The sequence below is a fragment of the Triticum aestivum genome, chromosome 5A, assembly GCF_018294505.1.
Source record: "Triticum aestivum cultivar Chinese Spring chromosome 5A, IWGSC CS RefSeq v2.1, whole genome shotgun sequence".
NCBI classification, from domain to species: Eukaryota; Viridiplantae; Streptophyta; class Magnoliopsida; order Poales; family Poaceae; genus Triticum; species Triticum aestivum.
In genome coordinates this window covers 325,351,337-325,371,969 of record NC_057806.1, presented here as the reverse complement: position 1 = coordinate 325,371,969, position 20,633 = coordinate 325,351,337, and positions in this window count along the sequence as shown.

Sequence of the window (20,633 nt, the reverse complement as noted above, 5' to 3'; positions counted from 1 at the left end):
GTGCGTGTTAGACTCCGTTAAGGAACGCATTAATCTGGGTTTAATGCCGCTCATTATAAGACCGTTTGCTCGCTCTACTTGGCCGTTGGTTTGTGGGTGATAGACTGAAGCATAATCGAGCTTGATGCCCATTTTGCCGCACCAGAGTTTTACCTCATCATCTATGAAGTTTGTGCCGTTGTCAGTGATGATGCTGTGGGGGACGCCATAACGGTGTACGACCCCAGATATGAAGTCTATCACCGGTCCGGATTCGGCTGTTTTAACAGGTTTGGCCTCTATCCATTTGGTGTATTTATCCACCATGACCAGTAAGTATTTTTTCTTGTGGGTTCCCCCTTTAAGGGGTCCAACCATGTCAAGCCCCCAGACCGTGAAGGGCCACGTAATGGGGATTATTTGGAGGGAGGTGGGTGGCATGTGGCTTTGATTTGCAAAGAGCTGGCAACCAACGCAACATTGGACCAAGTCCTGTGCATCTGCCCAGGCCGTTGGCCAATAGAATCCTGTAGGGAAGGCCTTGCTTACGAGAGCCCGGGCTGCGGCGTGGTGACCGTCGAGTTCAGCGTGGATTTCTGCCAAAAGGTTCCGCCCTTCCTCTTCGGAGATGCACCTTTGAAGGACATCGGTAGTGCTTTTTTTTATACAATTCTCCCTCATGGACCCTGTAGGCCTTAGATCGCCGCACTATGCAGCGTGCCTCATTTTGGTCCTTCGGAAGTTCCTGCCTAGTTAGGTAGGCCAGGAATGGTTCTGTCCACGGGGCTATAATGGCCATTATTACGTGGGCTGAAGGTGTTATTTCGGTGACGGAGCCTCCGATTGTGTCAGAGTGTTCGGTATCGGGCATTTTGGCTGGGTCCGGACTATTGTTACTGGTGTCCCCTTCCCATTCTATGGATGGCTTGAACAACCTTTCTAGAAATATGTTGGGGGGGACCGCATCGCGTTTTGCGCTGATGCGGGCGAGGATATCCGTCGCTTGATTGTTTTCCCGAGCCACATGGTGAAATTTGAGCCCCTCGAACCGAGCTGACATTTTTAGGACGGCGTTTCGGTAGGCCGCCATTTTCGGATCCTTGGCGTCAAAGTCTCCATTTATTTGGGATATTGTGAGGTTTGAATCCCCACGCACCTCCAGGCGTTGAATGCCCATGGAGACTGCCATCCGAAGACCATGCAGGAGAGCTTCGTATTCGGCTGCATTGTTGCAGTCTGTATACAATATTCGTAGTACGTACTGAACGGTATCTCCGGTTGGGGACGTTAGGACGACGCCAGCCCCTAGACCAGCCAACATTTTAGAACCGTCGAAGTGCATGATCCAATTGGAGTATGCACCGTACTCTCTAGGGAGTTCGGCCTCCGTCCATTCGGCGACAAAGTCGGCCAATACTTGCGACTTAATGGCTCGTCGAGGTTTGTATGTTATGTCGAACGGGAGGAGCTCAATGGCCCATTTAGCAATCCGGCCCGTAGTGTCGCGGTTGTTTATAATATCATTAAGTGGCACTTCTGAGGCTACTATAATCGAACACTCTTGAAAGTAGTGTCTCAACTTCCGGGATGCCATGAATACCGCATAGGCTATCTTTTGATAATGTGGGTACCGTGATTTGCATGGAGTGAGGACAGTGGATACATAGTATACCGGCTTTTGAAGAGGGAATTTATGTCCGTCGGCTTCTTGTTCGACGACGAGCACTGCGCTTACAACTTGATGAGTTGCCGCAATGTACAACAGCATTGGTTCGCCGATGTTTGGCGCGGCCAGGATTGGGTTGGTTGCCAAAATGGCCTTTATTTCTTCCAATCCGGCTGTGGCAGCGTCCGTCCACTCAAAGTGTTCGGTGCGCTGAAGGAGGCGATAAAGGGGTAAAGCCTTTTCTCCGAAGCGGGAGATAAAGCGGCTTAGAGCCGCCATGCATCCAGTTAACTTCTGGATTTGTTTGAGGTCTGTTGGGGTAGCCAACTGTGACAAAGCTCGGATTTTGGCCGGATTAGCTTCAATACCTCTACTGGAGACAATGAAACCCAGGAGCTTTCTGGCTGGTACGCCGAAAACGCATTTTTCCGGATTGAGCTTGATGTCGTATGTTCGGAGGTTGTCGAATGTGAGCCTCAAGTCATCTATCAAAGAGTCGACGTGTTTGGTTTTTACGACCACATCGTCTACGTATGCCTCTACTGTTTTGCCGATTTGTTTCTCCAGACATGTCTGAATCATGCGCTGATATGTTGCGCCGGCGTTTTTGAGCCCAAAAGGCATTGTGTTGAAATAGAAGGGACCGTATGGTGTGATGAATGCCGTTGCGGCTTGGTCGGACTCCGCCATTTTGATTTGGTGGTAACCGGAGTATGCGTCAAGGAAACACAATGACTCGTGTCCTGCGGTAGCATCGATAATTTGATCGATGCGGGGGAGGGGAAGGGATCCTTTGGGCAAGCTTTATTGAGGTCCTTGAAATCGACACAAAGGCGCCAGGATTTATCCTTCTTTGGTACCATCACCAGGTTTGCTAGCCAGTCCGGGTGTTTTATCTCTCTGATGAATCCGGCCTCCAATAACTTGGCTAGTTCCTCTCCCATGACCTGTCTCTTAGGTTTGGAGAAATGCCGAAGAGCTTGCTTGACCGGCTTGAATCCCTTTAGGATATTGAGGCTATGCTCGGCTAGCCTGCGTGGGATTCCTGGCATGTCTGAGGGGTGCCAGGCGAATATGTCCCAATTATCGCGTAGGAATTCTCATAGTGTGGCGTCCACGGCGGGGTTGAACTGTGCCCCGATGGAGGCTGTTTTTGTGGGGTCCGTTGGGTGGACTTGGAATTTGACTATTTCATCCACTGGTTTAAAAGAGGTGGACTTGGATCTCTTATCGAGTATCACGTCGTCCTTGTCCACTGTGGAGCGTAGCGTGGTTAATCCCTCGGCCGAGAGGGCTTTGGATAATGCCTCGAGGGCCAGTGCAGCTGTTTTGTTTTCGGCGCGGAGTGTTGTGTCCGGATCACTGGCGAGGGTGACGATTCCGTTGGGCCCAGGCATTTTGAGCTTCATGTACCCATAATGGGGTACGGCTTGGAAGATCGTGAACGCCTCACGTCCTAAAAGGGCGTGGTATCCATTGCTGAACAGGGCCACTTGAAATGTAATTTCTTCGGACCTATAATTCTCTGGTGTACCGAATACCACATCTAGTGTGATTTTCCCAGCGCATCGTGCCTCCCGACTGGGTATGATTCCCCTGAAGGTTGTGCTACTTTGCTCAATGTGGTTCCAGTCTATTTCCATTTTTTGAAGAGTTTCCTCATAGATGAGGTTTAATCCACTGCCGCCGTCCATGAGTACTTTGGTGAGTCGAAAGTCGTCCACAATTGGACCGAGGACCAGTGCGGCTGGTGCTCGGGCTGTTCGGAATTTAGGTTCATCACTGGCATTGAAGGTAATAGCCGTGTCACTCCATGGATTTATTGCTGCTACGTGGCAGATTTCGGCCATGCTGCGGAGTGTTTGCTTGCGCCTATTATTTGACGCAAAGGTCTCGAAGACTGTTAACACCGTATTGGTATCCACAGGATGGTGCTCTATGGCATTTGGGATAAGAAGATACTCACCACTTTTGGCCACCTGCCAGAGTATCCAACATGCTCTGAGGCTGTGCGTTGGTATTGTATCCGTTGTACTATGAATTTTGCAGGGTCCGCTAAGCCATCCCTCTAGTACGGTTCCATGCCCTGTAGAGGATTTTTGTTTCTTTGCAACTAGCTTGGGTGTCTTACGCTAGTGCACCCTTTTACTTCGGACTGGGTGTGTATTCAGAGCGGGACTATCCCAAAATTTTGTTTCGGTTTTCCACGCGTTTTCCATCGCATAGTACTTTTGTACTATGGATGCCAAGTCAGCGAAGCGTGATATGTCACGGCGACTTAAGGCGTTAAGGATTCCCTTGTCTGTGCAATTATTGCAGCAAAGTGAGACTGCATTTTCCTCGCGACAGTCCTTAACCTTGTTCATCACAAGGAGAAATCTGGCCCAATAATGATGTACTGTTTCATGGGGCTCTTGCCTGATGTGGGAAAGATCGTTTATGTCTGGGTGGGTGGATTTGAGTCCGAACCCCTACCCGATCTAAGACCCAGGGGCCGAGGAGTTTCCAATCTTGGAAGTTCGGGTTCCGGAGTGTTACCTGATAAGTCAGGCCCGCTGCCTGATTCTAGGTTCAGGGCTTGGGTGATGTCCTCCCGTAAGCGGGTATCCGTCTCCGAGAGCTCAGGAATCCAGACATACTTAGTCCTCAAAATAGAGGAAGAGTTGTTGCATTGTTCCTCCACCACCGTAACGTGATGGGTGACAGATGGAGAGTTAATCTCCCTTTGATCGGGTTTAAGCCCAATCCGATCATAGTCCGTAGCGACTCCCAAGGCGGCGATGCGATCCAAGAGTTCGTTTAGGGAAGAGAGCTCCATTGGATCCATCTGCTCGGCGACTTTTGAGCCAATGTGGAGGCTGTTTTTGATGACCCGAGAAGTCATTGTCGGTGCAGCGGCCGAACGGGTAGTCATGACGAAACTGCCTAGCCGGAGAGTTTGGCCGACAGCCAGAGCTCCCCTGATCGAAGTCCGTGGCCGGGGAAGGACCCGAAAGTTTGGCAACACGGCTCTCATGAAGGGTACGGTCGATATTCGGCTTGATCGTCGCAGAGGGTGCGGCCTCCGTGACGGGGTCTATCCACCCGTCCACGGATGGCGAAACTGGCTCCGAATTGAGGGTCGGAGCGGCTGCCGGTGCGATCTCCTGAATACGGTCTGATGGTAGAGCTAAATCGTACTCATCGTGACCGCGTGGCGCACAAGGCAGGGGCTCGAATCCATCGAAGATCAAGTCTCCGCGGATATCGGCCGTGTAGTTTAAGCTTCCAAACCTGACCTAGTGGCCAGGGGCGTAACTTTCGATCTGCTCCAGATGGCCAAGCGAGTTGGCCCGCAGTGCGAAGCCGCCGAACACAAAGATCTGTCCGGGGAGAAAAGTCTCACCCTGGACTGCATCGCTATCGATGATCGTAGGAGCCATCAAGCCTAACGGCGACGACATAGAGGAACTCTCAACGAAAGCACCAATGTCAGTGTCAAAACCGGCGGATCTCGGGTAGGGGGTCCCGAACTATGCGTCTAAGGTGGATGGTAACAGGAGGTAGGGAACACGATGTTTTACCTAGGTTCGGGCCCTCTTGATGGAGGTAAAACCCTACGTCCTGCTTGATTTATTCTTGATGATATGAGTATTACAAGAGTTGATCTACCACGAGATCGGAGAGGATAAACCCTAGAAGCTAGCCTATGGTATGATTGTATGTTGTCCTGCGAACTAAAACCCTCCGGTTTATATAGACACCGGAAAGGGCTAGGGTTACACAAGGTCGGTTACAAAGGAGGAGATATACATATCCGTATTGCCTAGCTTGCCTTCCACGCCAAGTAGAGTCCTATCCGGACACGAGACGAAGTCTTCAATCCTGTATCTTCATAGTCCAACAGTCCGGCCAAAGGATATAATCCGGCTGTCCGGATACCCCCTAATCCAGGGCTCCCTCAATAGGCTTCCAATATATTAATCTTCATGTCTCAACCATTTCGAGACTCCTCGTCATGTCTGTGATCACATCTGGGACTCCAAACAACCTTTGGTACATCAAAACACATAAACTCATAATAAAATTGTCATCGTAACGTTAAGCGTGCGGACCCTACGGGTTCGAGAACTATGTAGACATGACCGAGACACGTCTCCGGTCAATAACCAATAGCGGAACCTGGATGCTCATATTGGCTCCTACATATTCTACGAAGATCTTTATCGGTCAGACCGCATAACAACATACATTGTTCCCTTTGTCATCGGTATGTTACTTGCCCGAGATTCGATCGTCGGTATCTCAATACCTAGTTCAATCTCGTTACCGGAAAGTCTCTTTACTCGTTCCGTAATACATCATCCCGCAACTAACTCATTAGTTGCAATGCTTGCAAGGCTTAAGTGATGTGCATTACCGAGAGGGCCCAGAGATACCTCTCCGACAATCGGAATCTCGAAATACGCCAACCCAACAAGTACCTTCGGGGACACCTGTAGAGCACCTTTATAATCACCCAGTTACGTTGTGACATTTGGTAGCACACAAAGTGTTCCTCCGATAAATGGGAGTTGCATAATCTCATAGTCATAGGAACATGTATAAGTCATGAAGAAAGCAATAGCAACATACTAAACGATCGTGTGCTAAGCTAACGGAATGGGTCATGTCAATCACATCATTCTCCTAATGATGTGATCCCATTAATCAAATGACAACTCATGTATATGGTCAGGAAACATAACCATCTTTGATTAACGAGCAAGTCAAGTAGAGGCATAGTAGTGACACTCTGTTTGTCTATGTATTCACACATGTATTATGTTTCTGGTTAATACAATTCTAGCATGAATAATAAACATTTATCATGAAATAAGGAAATAAATAATAACTTTATTATTGCCTCTAGGGCATATTTCCTTCATTATTTCCAATAAGTCAGTTGCTTGCTCAATTGTCCCCGAGAACAGAGTCTTAGTCATCTTGCCCATGAGGCATGGTTCGCAAGCATCAAGTGATTCCAAAAGTCCATCAACATGGAGTTTCCTTATGCACTTTACACCAATATGACCTAAACGGTAGTGCCACAAATAGGTTGCACTCTCATTATTAACTTTGCATCTTTTGGCTTCAATATTATGAATATGTGTATCACTACGATCGAGATTGAATAAACCATTCACCTTGGGTGTATGACCACAAAAGGTTTTATTCATGTAAAAAGAATAACAATTATTCTTTGACTTAAATGAGTAACCCTATTGCAATAAACATGATCCAATCATATTATGCTCAACGCAAACACCAAATAACATTTATTTTAGGTTCAACACTAATCTCGAAGGTAAAGGGAGTGTGCGATGGTGATCTTATCAACCTTGGAATCATTTACAACACACATCGTCACCTCGTCCTCAACTAGTCTTTGTTTATTTTGCAACTCCCATTTTGAGTTACTACTCTTAACAACTGAACTAGTATCAAATACCGAGGGGTTTGCTATAAACACTAGTAAAGTACACATCAATAACATGTATATCAAATATACCTTTGTTCACTTTGCCATCCTTCTTATCTGCCAAGTATCTAGGACAGTTCCACTTCTAGTGACCATTTCCTTTGTAGTAGAAGCACTCAGTTTTAGGCTTGGGTCTAGCTTTGGGCTTCTTCATGGGAGTGGAAACTTGCTTGCCATTCTTCTTGAAGTTCCCTTTCTTTCCCTTGCCCTTTTACTTGAAACTAGTGGCCTTGTCAACCATCAACACTTGATGCTTTTTCTTGATTTCTACCTTCGCTGATTTCAGCACCGCGAAGAGCTTTGGGAATCGTTTCCGTCATCCCTTGCATATTATAGTTCATCATGAAGTTCTAGTAACTTGGTGATAGTGACTAGAGAACTCTGTCAATCACTAGCTTATTAGGAAGATTAACTCCCACTTGATTCAAGTGATTGTAGTACTCAGACATTCTAAGCACATGCTCACTCGTTGAGCTATTCTCCTCCATCTTGCAGGCAAAGTACTGTCAGAGGTCTCATACCTCTTGACACGGGCATGAGTATGAGATACCAATTTCAACTCTTGGAACATCCTATATGATCCATGGCGTTCAAAACATTTTTGAAGTCCCGGTTCTAAGATGTAAAGCATGGTGCACTGAACTATCAAGTAGTCATCATACCGAGCTTGTCAAACGTTCATAACGTCTGTATCTGTTCCTGCAATAGGTCTGTCACCTAGCGGTGCATCAAGGACATAATTCTTCTATGCAGCAATGAGGATAATCCTCAGATCACGGACCTAGTCCACATCATTTCTACTATCATCTTTCAACATAGTTTTTCTCTAGGAACATATCAAAAAATAAACGGGGAGCTACATCGCGAGCTATTGATCTACAACATGGTTATGCAAATACTATCAGGACTAAGTTCATGATAAATTAAAGTTTAATTAATCATATTACTTAAGAACTCCCACTTAGATAGACATCCCTCTAGTCATCTAAATGATCAGGTGATCCAAATCAACTAAACCATGTTCGATAATCACGTGAGATGGAGTAGTTTTCAATGGTGAACATCACTATGTTGATCATATCTACTATATGATTCACGCTCGACCTTTCGGTCTCCAGTGTTCCAAGGCCATATTTGCATATGCTAGGCTCGTCAAGTTTAACCTGAGTATTTCGCGGGTGCAAAACTGGCTTGCACCCATTGTATGTGAACGTAGAGCTTATCACACCCGATCATCATGTGGTGTCTTGGCTCGACGAACTGTCGCAATGGTGCATACTCAGGGAGAACACTTATACCTTGAAATTTAGTGAGAGATCATCTTATAATGCTACCGCCGAACTAAGCAAAATAAGATGCATAAAGGATAAACATCACATGGAATCAAAATATGTGACATGATATGGCCATGATCATCTTGTGCCTTTGATCTCCATCTCCAAAGTGTCGTAATGATCTCTATCGTCACCGGCATGACACTAAGTTTCCGGTTAATACAATTCTAGCATGAATAATAAACATTTATCATGATATAAGGAAATATAAATAACAACTTTATTATTGCCTCTAGGGCATATTTCCTTCATATATGATTTTGTAGGGATAGCTTTCTTTGGTCATGTTATTTTAAGAATACATGATTGCTTTGTTAGTATGCTTGAAGTATTATTGTTTTTATGTCAATATTAAACTTTTGTCTTGAGTCCTTCGGATCTGAACATTCATGCCACAATAAAGAAAATTACATTGATAACTATGTTAGGTAGCATTCCACATCAAAAATTCTCTTTATATCATTTACTTATTCGAGGACGAGCAGGAATTAAGCTTGGAGATGCTTGATACGTCTCCAACATATCTATAATTTTTGATTGTTCCATGCTATTATATTATCTGTTTTGGATGTTTAATGGGCTTTAATATGCTCTTTTATATTATTTTTGGGACTAACCTATTAACCGGAGGCCCAGTGCCAATTTCTATTTTTTCTTCCTATTTTAGAGTTTTGCAAAAAAAGAATACCAAACGGAGTCCAAACGGAATGAAACCTTCGCGAGATCTTTCTTGGACCGAAAGCAATCCAGAAGACTTGGAGTCGATGTCTGGAACTCCATGAGGAAGCCACGAGGCAGGAGGGTGTGCCCAGGGGGTAGGCGCGCCCCCACCCTCGTGGGCCCCTCGTAGCTCCACCGATATACTTCTTTCGCCGATATATACTCTTATACGCTAGAAACATCAGGGAGAGCCACAGAACCACTTTTCCACCGCCGCAACCTTCTGTACCCGTGAGATTCCATCTTGCGGCCTTTTCCGGCGATCTGCCGAAGGGGGAATCGATCACGGAGGGCTTCTACATCAACACCATTGCCTCTCCTATGAAGCGTGAGTAGTTTACCACAGACCTTCGGGTCCATAGTTATTAGCTAGACGGCTTATTCTCTCTCTTTGATTCTCAATACAAATTTCTCCTCGATGTTCTTGGAGATCTATTTGATGTAATACTCTTTTGCGGTGTGTTTGTCGAGATCCGATGAATTGTGGATTTATGAACAAGATTATCTATGAATATTATTTGGTTCTTCTCTGAATTCTTATATGCATGATTTGATATCTTTGCAAGTCTCTTCGAATTATCGGTTTAGTTTGGCCTAGTAGATTGATCTTTCTTGCAATGGGAGAAATGCTTAGCTTTGGGTTCAATCTTGCGGTGTCCTTTCCCAGTGACAGTAGGGGAAGCAAGGCACGTATTGTATTGTTTCCATCGAGGATAAAAAGATGGGGTTTATATCATATTGCTTGAGTTTATCCCTCTACATCATGTCATCTTGCTTAATGCGTTATTCCGTTCTTATGAACTTAATACTCTAGATGCATGCTGGATAGCGGTCGATGTGTCGAGTAATAGTAGTAGATGCAGAATCGTTTCGGTCTACTTGACACGGACGTGATGCCTATATTCATGATCATTGCCTTAGATATCTTCATAACTATGTGTTTTTCTATCAATTGCTCGGCAGTAATTTGTTCACCCACCGTAATACATGCTATCTTGAGAGAAGCCACTAGTGAAACCTATGGCCCCCGGGTCTCTTTCCTATTATATTACATCTCTTTTATTTACATTGCATCTCGTTTACTATTTTGCAATCTTTACTTTCCAATCTATACAACAAAAATACCAAAAATATTTACTTTAGTATCTCTATTAGATCTCACTTTTGTGAGTGACCGTGAAGGGATTGACAACCCCTTTATCGAGTTGGTTGCAAGGTTCTTGATTGTTTGTGCAGGTACTAGGTGACTTGTGCGTTGTCTCCTACTGGATTGATACCTTGGTTCTCAAAACTGAGGGAAATACTTACGCTACTTTGCTGCATCACCCTTTCCTCTTCAAGGGAGAACCAACTCATGCTCAAGAGGTAGGAGCCCGCCTCTTGGTGGGTCCCGCCGGCTTCCGTGGACTTGGCCGACAGGTAGGGCCCGCCGCCTGCAGGCCATGCCGATCGCCTTTTAGTGTAGCCTCGCCCTTGGTGACGAAGGCCTCATCGGGGGACGCATGGCTACAGTTCCGCCGCCTAGCGGGCGCTTACTGTAGCCACTCTTTGTCTCATTAGATTAATGGCGCGTAGACTCCGAGGGGAGGAAGGGCCGCCTGCTAGAGGTGCGCCGTCTTCTAGTTGCTCACGGACAGGTAGGGCCCGCTGCCTGCGGGCCGTACCGACCACCCGTCATGGGAGCATGGCCCCAGCTGACGTAGGCTGCGTCATGAGTCGCGTGGCTACAGTGTCGCGCTAGTCGAGGGGTGTCCGCTTGGTACACCCGCACTATGGCCATGCTCCTCCAGGATTCGAGCGTGCACTGGTACGCGTCAGTGTTATACAAACGGTTTTTAACCCCTTTCTGTGACGGCATTTGGACTATCGCCTAGTGAGTGACGGCGATAGGGGGTCCTTCCCACATGACCCAAAAACCGTCGTAGATAGAGAGCCAAGATGCATATACAGTACTCCTACTCGTTTGTGCTCGCATTGCCATCGCAATCGGTATTCTTTGGTGCAATGTTTACGATGCGCGACCCATCACAAACGGTTCACTATTATAGAATGTGTATGATAAGCATGCAATCACACACATTCTATTTTTCCAAATCGTATGCGATAACTAATTAAGAAGATTAGCTAATCATTGTATGAGTGTCAGACGGGATTACGAAATGTCGGACCGTCATAACATCGTCGTACACGACAACTATCGCACACGCTATTCTGTGGTGCAACATTTACGATGCATACTTCATCAGAAATAGTTCATGGTTACGAATCATGTACGATAAGGCAACTAACACAAATGTTTAGTTTGCCTGCACCGTTTATGATATTGTCTGACATCGCACATGCTTTGCAATGACAACTGTGTGCATGCTTGCACACGTTTCCTCTCTGTGAACCGTCTCGGATTATGGTGTATATCGCAAATGTTTGTGTTTTACTAACCGTGTGTGCCATAACGACCTGGAGAGCGTAATTTCACCGTAATTTAATTGCTGAAATTGTACCGGATTTGAATTTGAATTTGAATGTATGCTATATCTTTATTCATATCCATCAGGTTCAAACAACAAATGCATTATTAGATTCATAGGTACATATGTTCAAGAATTACATAAGAACGAAATAGACAATGATGAACCACAGTTGTATACTTGTACTATTAAAGACAGTAAAGAAAGAGGCGAAACACATTCTGGTTGCTGAACAAGGTGAAGCAGAATGCCCATATTGTGCCCTCCTCCATGCAAAAGGCACGCACGAATCTAGTCCAACCCCTTGTGATGGCTGACCGCCCATCCTTCACGGTCTTCATCAAAACATCTAGATAATCATCGTGTTCTGGTAAAAATACTTTAACCTTTGCATGCCCACCAATCATGTAGTTTGAGAGGTAATTTTGAGCAAAATGCTTTGGCAACCACTACAAAGGAAAAAGATTTAGACATTGTCATCTAACACAACTCATTATGGGTAGTAAAAAGAAGGCTGCAGAGTTCTTACTTACCATCCCGCAGTTTGCTGTTGTCTTGGATAAAGTGTAAACAAATAGTTTAATTGCCATCTTTGGACCCATTTTACTAACAATCTTTATCAGCTTCCTCACTTGATGGAGGTTCATCGATATCTCATTGCCCCATATGCAGAAAGGGTCGAAGCGCGGATCTTTACCAATGAAATATGTACCTAAAAGCACCAAGTTAATATTAGAAGCTAAACAATAATTGCACAATGATGTAGTACAACACTCTTTTATAATATCTTATAACATCCAATATACTCACATATTAGATGAATTAACATCTTATATTATGGGACGGAAGGAGTTTATTGCATTCTTACAAATTATCGGCTGATTAACTGTTGTTGTATCCATGTATTACAGTTAGTTTGAGCTAGTTTGGGCTCAAATAGCCCCAATGTATATCTAAACATGAGGGCTAGTTTGAGCTAGTTGCATCAATAACCCACCCAAAAAAACTATCCAACCTAAGAGGTGCTAATTGGAGCTAGTTCTCCTAGTGCATTTATTGTCAATCTAACCCTGCCATCCAAACAACTCTTTGGATGGAGTTAGTTCAGGGTTAGTCATGAGCTAGAAACTAACTCTAACCGCTAGCAAAGTTGAGTATCCAAACAAGGATGTGTTGTTGTTTTTGTTGTTGTTGTTGCTATTGCTGTTGTTGCTGTTGCTGTTGTTGCTGTTGCTGTTGTTGCTGTTGTTGTTGTTGTTGTTGTTGTTGTTGTTGTTGTTGTTGTTGTTGTTGTTGTTGTTGTTGTTGTTTTTGTTGTTGTTGTTGTTGTTGTTGTTGTTGCTGTTGCTGTTTCTGTTGCTGTTGCTGTTGGTGTTGTTGTTGTTGTTATTGTTGCTGTTGCTCTTCTACATATATCTAGACATCATTAGAACATTAATGTAACACTCTTCCTTGTTTCTATGTAGCCTAGGATTGCATATTTAGACATTAAGTACAGTGCATGTTGCTATGTAGTCTCAGATATATTACATATGGCCCTAGTTAACCTAATGATAAATGGGTTGCAGATATATTCAGTTAAAAGTCCGATTCACCGATTAGTCCCTTATCAGCCCTCGGCCTATATGGTACCAGCTACCGATATCCTGAATAGTGAGCATACATAAGCCATGTGATGAAACTAACCTCAATGGAAAACTGTAGTCGTTCCTAAACTTGTCCTGTGTAGGTACATCAAGAAGCATGTTAAGCACAACAGACTAAACATCAACCAAAATTATCCTCGTCAGACAAAATAATCTCCAAAAGATAGCTTCAGTGTGCAGGTTTAAGCACACTAGTAAAGCAAAACAAGTGGAAAGGTGTGTTAACTGCAACAGGCCTAACATTTCATAACAAGCAAATATAGTCATTCAAACTGGTATTCTGCGGGTCTAAGTACACTGGTTATTGTTAAATAAAAGTGGAAAGGCGTGTTAACCACAAGATGCAACAACCAAATATAGTCATTTATAGTGGTATTGTTGAAACGGGTACTGATGAAATTGAACTGGACAGTTCATACTTGCACATATAGAACATCACGTTGTGAATAACTGGAATAAACAAGGCATACTACAAACAACCAAAGATAGCATTTGACACTGAACATATGCTAACTACAAACAACCAAACAATCAAATAATTGCACATATATGCATTCCTATCGGTATGTTTAAAACTGGATTGATGAAATGTACTGCACGGTAAATAATTGCACATATAGAGCATCACATTGTGAACAAATGAAATAAACAAGGCATACTGCAAACAACCAGATATAGCTATTAAAACTGGACATATTCTCACCACACTACAAAAGGGAGTCGACAAAACAAATCATGGGTTTCCCCCTGTGAAGAGGCACGACAAAACAAATCATGGGTTTCCTCACTTGTCACAGATGGGCTCGTGCCCGTGGGAAGAGCACGAACCCTAGATGCACTCCATGTTGTCGCAGATGGGCTCCTTCGCCTTGGAAGAGCATGGCTGTAGGGTTCCCTCCCTGATGTCGTAGACGGGCGCTTTCCCCTTGGAAGAGCATATGGGCTCTTTCCCCTTGGAAGAACCGGAGAGGGTGCCTTCCACGTGGTCGCAGTCGATGAGGTTGACTTGGAAGCTGTGGATCCCAAGCCAGCGTCGTAGAACGTGTCCTTCGGAAATGATAGAAGGGGCTCGATGGCGATGTAGGATGGCAAATTGTTGACAGCGAGCCAGAGGAGATCAGCGGCGGGGCCATGGATGAGATCGATGGCGGTTGAACCGGAGGGCTTGGGGGTGGGTCACTTAACCTGTGACATAGCCCACCTCAGGCAGTCGCTGTCAATGACCTCGATGTCGTAGCCGGCGGCCGAGACATGCCCGCATACTCTAGCCCGCTGCTTTAGTGCCTGCAGCCGGTAATGGTTGTCAGCTTCCACAGCGACGTCGGGCGAAGAGACCGCGGTACACCTGTTTTGGGCTAGTCGCTCCTCAAGCTCCATGGGAAGCGTAGCCGGGCTTAGGCTGCGACGCTCTGTAGTGGGGGATGGGGATCTGTGGGAAAGGGGGCGTTTGGCAGGCGTCATCTAAGAAACTCAGGGCATCTTGGGTATGGAGATCGGTGGGTAAGCTGCATGGGCAAACCGGTAGATGTTGACAATGGAGGCCTTGCGGCGGAGGCGGCGGCGGGGACCTTGCTAGGGTTTCGAGCAAGTGAGGGTGTGTGTGTGTGTGCGCGTGCGCATGCCCGAGGAGGTTTTGGTGTGTGTGTGTGGAGGGGGGCGGGGGTGTGTTTGAGGAAATGACGCGGGTACTTAAAAGTTTACTACGCGGGAGTCAAACACGGGAGTGAAATGCTGGGGCTATTGAAAATTTTGATGATGGTGCATCACAAACGGTCCGGAGATAACAACATTGTGTTATGAACCAGAAAAACCCTCGAGGCGGGCATATATTTTCGAGGGATGCAGGCGGGATTGGGAACAAGAAACACCACACACAGTCAAAACACAATAACCATGTGTTATCAAACAGAAAAAAGCTGCAGGCGGGTAGATATTTTTGAGAGGGGAAGCCTCGTGGAGCCCAATGCACACGGTTAGTTTGAGTGAACCATGTCTGTTGCATCATCCAATTTGTCTAATGTTCATAAATTTGGCGAAAAATGACGAGGGAGAGGGTCAGAACACGAACACACATGCATGTGGACCAAATTTATGTACGAAAAGGGTGGTTTGATTTTCAAATACCAAATGCAACTTCGATGTGGCACCTATCTCGCAAAGCGCATAGTATTGCTTGCCCCCACCCCCTCATGTCGGCACGAAGGGAATCCTAAGCTATGAATGCATGCCCCCTCTCCCCAATCGAGGTTCACCTAGCATAGTGCGAAGTAGCTAGTAGCCCCCCTCCCTCGGGTCGACACAAAGGGAATCCTAAGCTATGAATGCATGCCCCTCCCCCCAACTGAGGTTCACCTACCAGAGTGCGAAGTAGCTAGCACCCCGCTCGTGTCGGCATGAAGGGAATCCTAAGCTATGAATGCATGCTCCCCCAACCGAGGTTCACCTAGCAAAGTGCGAAGTAGCAGCCCCCTCGCCACACACTTTCTGTCAGCAGGCCAGAGAGGCATATCTCACCAAGATGGGTCATAAAACGGACCAAGAATAATCCACCTTGGTCGTACAACCTCTCTCTTGTTGTTGGTCAAAGTGATGGCCGTCCATGCGACCCCGGAGATGGGCTAGCTCGCCAATAATCACACAAGTAGCTAGTCCTCGAAGACAACCACTGCATGAGTGTGGCCCAAACATATGTATGGAGAGGTGTGTTTTTAGTACACAATGGAACAACTTTGATGTGGCACCGTGATTTCGAACTAGAAATCCCCACACGGAGTGAGGGTTAGGTTGACGATGCACATGTATGTTACACCACACTTCAAGCCAATGACGGGGATTCATGGATGCATGCGTGCATAGTATATGTGCTCAAACTTAATTAGGTCTGAATCTCACCATGACCTATACTATGATAACACGAACCAAATGAAGATTCCACCATGGTAACCTATCTTGTTGTCGGTCAAGGTGATCATGGATGTCCACGCGGGCCCACGAATATATAGGCTTGTCGCCGATAACCACGCGAGGGAGTGTACCGTTCGAAGGCAACCAATACATGCATAAATATGGTGGTGATGCGTGCATGCATGTTTGTATACCATTTCATAATATTGATGTGGCGCGTGCGTAGCCACTTCGACTCGATGGGAGGGATTCATGCGTACACATGCATGTGTGTGTGCTCAGACTGTACCATGCATATCATCCTAGAGCATGACCTATATATATACCGTATTACAAGCAAAAAAATAATCCCCTCCTAAGTCAAATTAACCTCTCTCGTTGTCAGGCAAAATGTAGTGATGGACCAAGCGGCCCCATAGATGTAAAGCATCGATATCACTGATAACCGCTTAAGTGGATGCGAGAGGACAACCACCATCGCTTTGCATGTGGGCCAAACATATATATGTTGAACACCAAAAATACACAACTTTGATGTAACACATGCCTAAAAAATAGTAAACCATGCACCCACACAGAGTGAGGTTCATGAAGCGTACCATATATGATGGTCCCCTTCCCCCCTCTTCGACGCATACTATATGCTCCTACCGTAATATGTACAACCCAAAATAATCCTCATCGATGGTGAAATTAATTAACCTATCCCGATGTAGGTCAAAGTGATGCATGCATGCATTGACGATGGCCTCATGGGCCCACAGATGGAAGCGTCACACGTGAGTGTCCTAGCTAGGATAACCACTGCGTGCATGCGTGTGGCTGAAAGAGGTGTTGTGTGATGTTTGAATAACCAATTTCACAATTTTGATGTGGCACGTGCCTTGGAAACTGAAAAGTCCCGACACTGAGTGAGGTGTACTTGTTCATGGACGCGTACGTATAGTATATATGCTAGCCCCCTCCCACCTCTTTGACGCGTACTATATACCACCATAACACAAACAAAAAAGATTCTACCTTGCTAGTCAAATTAACCTCACTGCCGGCTGTTCGTCAAAGTGATGGATGACGACCTCGTGGGCCCACAGAAAGCATCACACACGAGTATCGAGTGTCGTGTAGGACAACCATCGACTGCATGTGGCCAAAACATGTATGTATGAAAGGGTTGTGTAATGTTTTAAATAACGAATTCACGACATTGATGTGGCACCGGCCTACCTAACAAAACGGCCAACCCACACGGTGGCTCACAACTCGTAGTGTACCGCGGGCCACCCGCCACCCCCAGACGCACACACCCACACACACACACACCGCGAATCCACCACAACTACGATGCACGATAAATTAATTATCCAGCGGTGAACATATGTTACCAAAGGAGGGACGTTTTAATTTCAAAAAAAGATCATTAAGACGTTTTAGTACATTAATTGATTGATTTTCTACGGGTATAATGTGCAAAAATCAATTTGAGCTACATGCACACGTGATAGTGCACCTAAATGGATTGCAAAAACACATGTGTCTCACTGGGTGCATGTTTACTCCCCGTGCAACAAATTTCCAACATTGAGAATCTTGATTTTCAAATTCTAGTACATCCGAAACTTATTTGATGTTCATGAAACTTATCGTGTTGTCATATGGACACCAATACAAAGTGGCATTGTACTTTTTTTTGTCAAATTTGAGACTATTTTTGATGTAATCTTTATCTAATTACAAACGGGAGATTATTAATAATTGAGAACCAATATCCCAAACGGATTATTTATTCGAACCGTGAGCGTTACACCAACAATGGATACGTGCCATGCTTCGGTTAAGAAATAAAGCGGCAACATTAATCATCCAAATAGAAGAACAATATACGTGTCGCCGCACGACCTGTGTGCCGTGCGAGCAGGCGTGAGTTGACGGGGTGCATGCGAGCAGTCCGCCATGCAGGCAGACCGGGAGGCGTGCGTGCTGGTGTGTGAATTTACGAAGGCGTGCTTGCTGCGCAGTGTCATCGAGAGGCGTGCGAGTAGCTGTGTGAAACTTTGGTAGGCATGCCAGCAGTCTGGTGCACAGGATGATGACCCACAAGTATAGGGGATCTATCGTAGTCCTTTCGATAAGTAAGAGTGTCGAACCCAACGAGGAGCAGAAGGAAATGATAAGCGGTTTCCAGCAAGGTATTCTCTGCAAGTACTGAAACAAGTGGTAACAGATAGTTTTGTGATAGGATAATTTGTAACGAGCAACAAGTAACAAAAGTAAATAAGGTGCAGCAAGGTGGCCCAATCCTTTTTGTAGCAAAGGACAAGCCTGGACAAACTCTTATATAGAGAAAAGCGCTCCCGAGGACACATGGGAATATTGTCAAGCTAGTTTTCATCACGCTCATATGATTCGCGTTCGGTACTTTGATAATTTGGTATGTGGGTGGACCGGTGCTTGGGTACTGTCCTTACTTGGACAAGCATCCCACTTATGATTAACCTCTATTGCAAGCATCCGCAACTACAACAAAAGTATTAAGGTAAACCTAACCATAGCATGAAACATATGGATCCAAATCAGCCCCTTACGAAGCAACGCATAAACTAGGGTTTAAGCTTCTGTCACTCTAGCAACCCATCATTTACTTATTACTTCCCAATGCCTTCCTCTAGGCCCAAATAATGGTGAAGTGTCATGTAGTCGACGTTCACATAACACCATTAGAGGAGAGACAACATACATCTCATAAAAATATCGAACGAATACAAAATTCACATGACTACTAATAGCAAGACTTCTCCCATGTCCTCAGGAACAAACGTAACTACTCACAAAGCATAAACATGTTCATAATCAGAGGGGTATTAATATGCATATAGGATCTGAACATATGATCTTCCACCAAATAAACCAACTAGCATCAACTACAAGGAGTAATTAACACTACTAGCAACCTACTACCACCAATCCTGGACTTGGAGACAAGAATTGGATACAAGAGATGAACTAGGGTTTTGAGAGTAGATGGTGCTGATGAAGATGTTGATGGATATTGCCCTCTCCCGATGAGAGGAGCGTTGGTGATGACGATGGTGATGATTTCCCCCTCCGGGAGGGAAGTTTCCCGGCAGAACAGCTCTGCCGGAGCCCTAGATTGATTTTGCCAAGGTTCCGCCTCGTGGTGGCGGAGTTTCGTTCGAGAAGATGGCGTCTTATTTTTTTCCCATCGAGAGACTTCATATAGGAGAAGATGGCCACCAGAGGGCCACCAGGGGGCCCACGAGGTAGGGGGGCGCGCCCCCACCCTCGTGGCAGGGTGTGGCCCCCCTGGTGAATCTCTTCCATTGAGTATTTTTTATATATTCTGAAAGCGTCTTCCGTGAAGTTTCAGGACCTTTGGAGCTGTGCAGAATAGGTCTCTAATATTTGCTCCTTTTCCAGCCCAGAATCCCGGCTGCCGGCATTCTCACTCTTTATGTAAACCTTGTAAAATAAGAGAGAATAGGCATAAGTATTGTGACATAATGTGTAATAACAGCCCAGAATGCAATAAATATCGATATAAAAGCATGATGCAAAATGGACGTATCGACTCCCCCAAGCTTAGACCTCGCTTGTCCTCAAGTGAAAGCCAAAATCGAAAAATATGTCCACATGTTTAGAGATAGAGTTATCGATAAAATAAAATACGGACATGAGGGCATCATGATCATTCTTAGAACATCAACTGATATAATTCTTGTCATATGATTTCTTATGCTAGAGTAACAATTCAATCACAATTTGAAGTATGAATCATAAACTTCATTGACAACTAACAAACTATAATCTCAGTCATTGGAGCAATTGCAATTTATCATAACATAGGAAAGAGTCAACATATAAGAGCTTTTCAGCAAGTCCACATACTCAACTATCATATAGTCTTTCACAATTGCTAACACTCACGCAATACTTATGGGTATGGAGTTTTAATCGGACACAGAGAAAGACAGGGGCCTATAGTTTTGCCTCCCAACGCTTTACCTCAAGGGTAATGTCAACAATAATAGTTCATGAAAACTCACATCCAATTAGCCATATATATCAGGATCTTTCCAACATACTGTGGTTGCCAAAGGATAAAATGTAAAAAGGAAGGGTGAAGATCACCATGACTCTTATGCAAGGTAGGAGATAAAAGTAAAAGATAGGCCCTTCGCAGAGGGAAGCATAGGTTGTCATGCACTTTTATGGTTTGATGCACAAAATCTTAGTGCGAAAGAACGTCACTTTATATTGCCACTTGTAATATGGACCTTTATTATGCAGTCTGTCGCTTTTATTTCTTCCATATCAGACGATCATATAAAGCTTATTTTCCCCCGCACTAATAAGTCATACATATTTAGAGAGCAATTTTTATTGCTTGCACCAATGACA